The sequence below is a fragment of the Cariama cristata genome, unplaced genomic scaffold, assembly GCF_000690535.1.
Source record: "Cariama cristata isolate BGI_N322 unplaced genomic scaffold, ASM69053v1 scaffold21432, whole genome shotgun sequence".
Lineage (NCBI taxonomy): Eukaryota > Metazoa > Chordata > Aves > Cariamiformes > Cariamidae > Cariama > Cariama cristata.
In genome coordinates, this window is record NW_009605824.1 from 25720 (window position 1) to 32116 (window position 6397).

The window sequence follows — 6397 nt, forward strand, 5'->3', positions numbered from 1 at the left end:
GAATCATTTGGATACATAGTATCAGCATTTTGAAAATGCTTTCAAGGAGTAGTCTTGGGCTAGAGATCTGAAAGTAATTTTTGACTCCAGTGACTGCATTATAGCAGTATAAAGAAAATGTTTTTCAGATCAGATCTCAGTTACACAAAATAAAAGCAACAAATTAAACAAAATGTTCAGTGGTCCTTATCACTGAAGAAATATTTTACAGCATCTCAGATGTTATACCACAACAACTGACAGGTCCATTTGGTGAATGTGGGCAACATCTCAACTGAATTACCCCATCCCGGCACAGCAAGAGAACTGATGGTTCTAGAAAGCACTCATCCAGTCCTATTCTCCAGTTTAGAAACAGCTGCAACAGTTCTAAAAACCAACACTGGAGGATCAAAATTAAGAGCTTCCCGAATCCTTCTGCCTTAATACTCTCCATTACCACTCCACAAGTCCTCTACTCCATTTATTATGTTATACCCCAGTGCTCTTAAAGCACTTCTTGCTCACAGTCTTTTTTAGCCACTCATAGTCCTTGTAAAGTCACAGCTCTTCCTCCCAATTTCAGATTGTGTCCTAATTTCCAACATTCTAGGCTTCTCTTACCCATTCCAGACTCATCTATAATATTCTTGCTATTCATGCTCAAGTCTCCTCCTACACACAGCTGTAGAGATGTTACTGAGAGAAGACATCGTCAACCATGCGTAACAGTGTTATGCTAAAACACTTCAAATACTTGAAGTATTATTTCTTTGTGATGCAGAGAGAAAGATGTATGTGCAACTCCTCACCTGGGCTTGATCATATTATGTCTACACTGCTAGAAGACCTGCACAGACTACTTGAGTAAAAGAATGTTACAAACTCAAGGTTTAACCTAACACAAAACACAAGGCAAAGTGATGGCCGTTGAATTCACACTGCTTTCAAACACCATGAATAAAGCCAACAAAAATAGTCAGTTAAAAATACTAAGTGTGAGCAGATAAGACACAAATTAAAGGAATTCAAAACCTAAAGGTCAGTAGATCAAATTTGATGTTAGTTACTAGTGAGAACAACCTCTTCCTGAAACAGAGTGTTAGATTGAAGATCAGCAGGGGCCCTTCAGCTCTTGCTTCTCCAAACTGCTAGCAGGCTATTTTTAGGCAAATCCTCAACTTTCAGACTTGTTCGTCTTCTGTCAGTCACCTCCCATATTTGATATATTTTCAGGTATAATATAGAGCTCTTTAGTCCACTCATAAATAAGACTGTCAAACTATGTTAGTCACTCAAGCATTTTAAGGAGCTTTTTGCTCATAATAATGTTACTTTTTTAATTTACAGGAGCTCAAGTAAAGAACAGCCATAAATAACTATTTTTAAAATGCGAAAAAGCAAAGGATGGCTTACTCTAGTAAAGAAGGTACTTTTCATAGATGATCGATACTTTCATGGGACTGTGGAAATTGAGTCATATTTCTATGTTAATCTTCGCAGAATTAAAGTTGTTTCATGATTTCTTAAAGTGCAACAGATAAAATATTTTCTTGCTAAAATAAAGAACTAAATATTATTCTTAACACAGAAACTAGCACTGAAAAAAGCTCACAGATATTAGATGCAGTAAAATTATTTTCACTTCTTTCTACAATGGAATTTGCATAACTATTAAATTTCTACCTAGAAGACCTTGAAACTGTGGCTGTCGGCTCAACTGGGTGCTGTTTTTCCATCAAAGACACAACTGGGGAAGACTGACAACAGTTTCCCACTACACCAGTACTGAAATACTCAAATGAAGGTCAAATTTAATTTGCCCTTTATTCTTTTTAATAATTTCCACACATTAATTTATTCAAATTGCCAATCTCTTGGCAAGTACTGTTATATTTCAAGAGAACTGAGACAAAGAGGAATTATACTGTTTCAGGGTTAATAAGGCTGTGGTAGATCTAAGAGCAAATGCTAGATCTCATTGCTAGTTCAGCATTAAATATAACATCATCCTTCTTTCTTCCTGTGAGAAACTTGACAAAGTAATTCTGCTGTAACAACCGAAATAATAATAAAAAAAGACTAAAATCTTATTTCTTACTGTTCCTTTTTTTTTTTTTGGGGGGGGGGTGTAAATACATGACAGCTTTGATGGAAAAAAACACGGCAAAACAACAAAAAAAGCTTGACACTTAGAAAATTACCCAGCAGTGACTGCTACTATTCATAGAATTCAACCAGTTACTTTTGTCTCTCCTCAGACTTACAACTCTACAAAGTTTTATTTTCCATCCACAGAAGGAATAGTATATCTTTCCTGATAAACCGTCTTAAAAAGTTAAGATATAAGAATAAGAAGGAAAAGAAATCCCTGTTGTATAAAGAATAGGTAATGATTGTTTTCTGCATGTCATGGGAAGAAACTATGACAGCCATTTTTCAATGGTAAAGGTGATCCTAATCCAAATTAAAAAAATAATTTTAAGGAGCACATGCTTAATTTCTAATACTAAAAGCACAAGAGGAGAAAATTAAGATGAAAGAAAATGAGTTTGTGGTCAGCAAGTTTGTTGGATACCACACCAACAATCCCAATGAATCCTGCTATTTGAGCAGTTAGGTAAGGACAAGACAAGCCACTTTTCATGAAGTGAATATGAATTGAAAATTATGATCATGGCACAAAAATGGACTCTCCAACTCTCACTGGAGGTCTAATGACATCCTAGCAACTCTCAGTTGCTTTCACTGGAAATATTTAATAAATTTATTTTCTCAACCAAACCAAAAAATGTTAAATGGTTCACTCTTGCAAACCAGTCATCGAGACTGAAATAAACACCTCATATATTAAAAAAACTAGAACAAGACACAGGGAGTATGTGGCTGAACTAAAAATAACCTCACAACACATTTGCTGTAAACCACATGGAACGTTTTAGAAAGAGAGGCATAGCACCAGAAGCATCCAGGCTTGTATTCAAATACATTAATTAACACAGAGGGACAAACTAAAGGTTCCACAAAAATCTGTTGAAAGGGTGTTGAAATGCCTCTCTTAATATAGGGAACTTAAAATGGATCAATAAAAGCAACAGCAACTTGATTTAGAAGACCTGACACTTTAGTAAGAGTGGTGGACAGCTGGCAAGTTCACCAAACAAAAAAGTTCACTAAGATGAACAGAGGAAAATTGCTGATAATCTACATGTCGTTCTCCATTCTATTCTCATTTTTGGGACAAAAAGTCAGAAAGTGGTGTGGTTTTTTTTTAAATTTGAATGTCACTGAATATAGAAATAAAAGAACTATTAGTAAATATAGTAACCATACAAACAAATACAAAAATATAAAGTATATATTCAAGTATGCCTGTACATACATCTGTCTAAACAGTCTAAAAGCAACAGACTTTTGGCTGAAAAGAAATTGCTGTGATAAAATTCAACCCTGACCTGCAGCACACACATATTTATCGCTCTAGATAAGATACTGTATTCCGACTAGAAAGGATTGCGAAGGTCACCAGAAAGTTATGACTCTAAGCACCAACTGGCATTCACTTCAAACAGGGCAGACTGAGAGCACATTACTGCTTTGTTCATTGCGTTGATTCACAAAGTCAGTTGCAAACCACAAAGATAATAGTGGCTATGATATAGATTAGAGTCAGTTTATTGCCATGATGGTCTGGGAGGGGCAAGAGTTGTGGGATATGAAATATTTTAATAACGACCAAGGCCTTTTACATTTATACTGCTGCAGCTTTTATAAACTCCCATAACGAATAAGAATCTTCCACTGCAGCAGTGCACAAACATTACAAGGTGATGGGCACTCATTACAAAGAATTTATGGGATTCAATACCCTAAATGGATCAGAACTAATCATTTTAATGGCTAAAGGCTCCAGAGATAAAGCTACTGCCAACAGATACGTTTCAGCACACAAAGCCAAGTGAATTTCTTACAGCATCTATGATGTGTTTCCTTCACGGATGAGTTTATCTGCTGATCTGAAATCCTGTTAGCCTTGTTACATTATATGCCTTATAACAGATTTTGCCTTAATAGATGGGTAGCATCTGCTTTTAAAAATACCACCACATCGTCATGGTGGAAGAAACAGCGAACAGCCGAGCTCTGATGGCACTCATTCCTTGTTTGTAAGCACAGAAAAATTTCAAAGACACAAATGCTATTGTAAGCAATTAAAAACCTGATATTTCTCAAAATCACTGGAAAGATTCCATGAGATCTGACATGAATTGCATCAAGAAATGAGAGAAGTAGAAGTCAACCACTAAAAAAAGAAAAAAAAGAAAATCTATTGCCTTAGTATCTTGGTAGGGCAGATGTATTTCTTAAAATAAGTTTTTAAATTAAGAACATACTGATGTGTGAATTTTTATCAGGCACTCCAGGCCCTACATTAAAAGTAATGGAAGGCATTAAGAAGTTCATTTTATCCTTTTACAACGGAATCAACTTACTGGCTATTCGTTTGCTTAATTATTATATATAAAATAAATATATAAATTGTATTTATTATATTTAAAATACAAAAATAATGTAGATATACAATCTAATAAGTTACAGCATACAAAATCTACTACGCTTTTAATAAGTGGTACTATTAACAAAATCAGTAGCTGAAATACTTTCTAAATGTAAAGGGTTTTTGTTTCACTGCTTTCTACTTGCTGTCACAATGCATTATTAGTGCATAAACATGAAAAAGTGCAAAAAGATCTTATTCTGTACAAGACAAAGACAAAAAGGACTTAAAATTCATTTCATAATTTTCTAAGAAAGATGCTGATCCAAATCACTTATGGCAAAATTCCCATGTTCTGTCAACAGGTTTTGAGTGTGGGGCTGAATTTATTCTGGCCAGGCAGCAATTTTGCTAGGGCAGTTACAATGCAACACCTCAAGGGCAGCTACTCTAAGCCACCTGCTGAAAAGTGGCCTCATCTTGACTTAGTTCAGAGTAAGATATCTGAAAGCTACGGCAGATGACCAACTGCTTCTCATCACACAGCAGTGTCTGACACACCTCTCCAGCCCCATTCCCTTCCCAAATCAGACAACCTTACTACTGCAGCCTTCAGACATGCATAGCTAAGCTTAAGAAACACCAATAGTCTGCCACTGGACATTTCAAATGCCTGACTTACATTTAAATAATTAAACTTCTTACATTTTTCTATGCATGGAATTTATTTTGAGGCCTAAAACATCTATTCTGCTTAAACCCTTATAAACATACAATTACATGCAGAAGCACCTCAAACTGACTATTTTGGATAGTTCTGCTTACAAGTAAAACAGGTGCATCCAAGATAAGAATAGTTCTGATTTCCATAAACTTCAACCACCTCTCTTGCCATGCAGGGAATCAAGTTCCTCCATGCCCGGGAGGTATTTTTTTAAAAAGCTTCTTCCTCTAGCCTCATAGGTTTGGGAGAAACATCATAAACCAGCACCAAACCACCTGTAAATACAAGCTTTTGAGCCAAGTAATGTTTAGGAAAGGAATGTAGTAGTAAAAAAGGAAACAATGTACTCTTTGATCCATGTTGCTGTCAGGGAAATAGTACTTCATGAAGAAATAGGACTACATCAAAGAAATATCTACTTATCATAAAATCCCCCTCCTTAGGAGAGCAACCTGCAAAAACTTGTTTATGGCACAGGCAATGAAGTCAATAAAGGGATATTGTATTTTGGATTCCTTGTATTTTAAAGAACGTCAGAGGGGTTTTTATAGTAGAGCAAGGGAATTCTTTATGCAGTATTGACTGAGCGCTTACCTTAACCGTGAAAAACACTAAAGGCTATAAAGAAGCGCACATTTCCTCTGTGTGATAAAATGCAAAAGACGCTTTCAAAACCCGAATCTAGTTCTGTTTGGAAGGATCCTAATGCTATTTCAGGCTTAATTAATATTTATTTTGAACACAGCGGACAGATACAGCTGAAACTTGCACTTGCCACTAAACAGCTTTGCACATTGATAAAGTATTAAATCTTTTCCGTAATGAAAGCTGTAAAAATGTTTAAAGTGCCCGCAGTACCACAAATAGGAACAAAAAAGTTGATGGTCATAATAAAACTATTTTTATGACTTTTATTGTTAAAGAGCTTTGACTTTTTGCACACATTTCAGTAATTCTGGTCTCCACCAAGGCTACAGCAGTATACCTATAGCTACATATGAGCCCACTCCACGAGGTCTGATCGTCTCTCAGGTGAGCTGAGAAAGTTTACACCCACCAGACTGTCCAGGTCACGGTCTTCCTTTAAGAAACGCTGACCGGGGCTGGAAAGGGCAGACCGGTGGGGTGGTTCAGCTCTGCCTCCTCCGGGCAGAGGAATCCACCCCGTTCGACAGCGAGCAGCACCTTTTTCACCC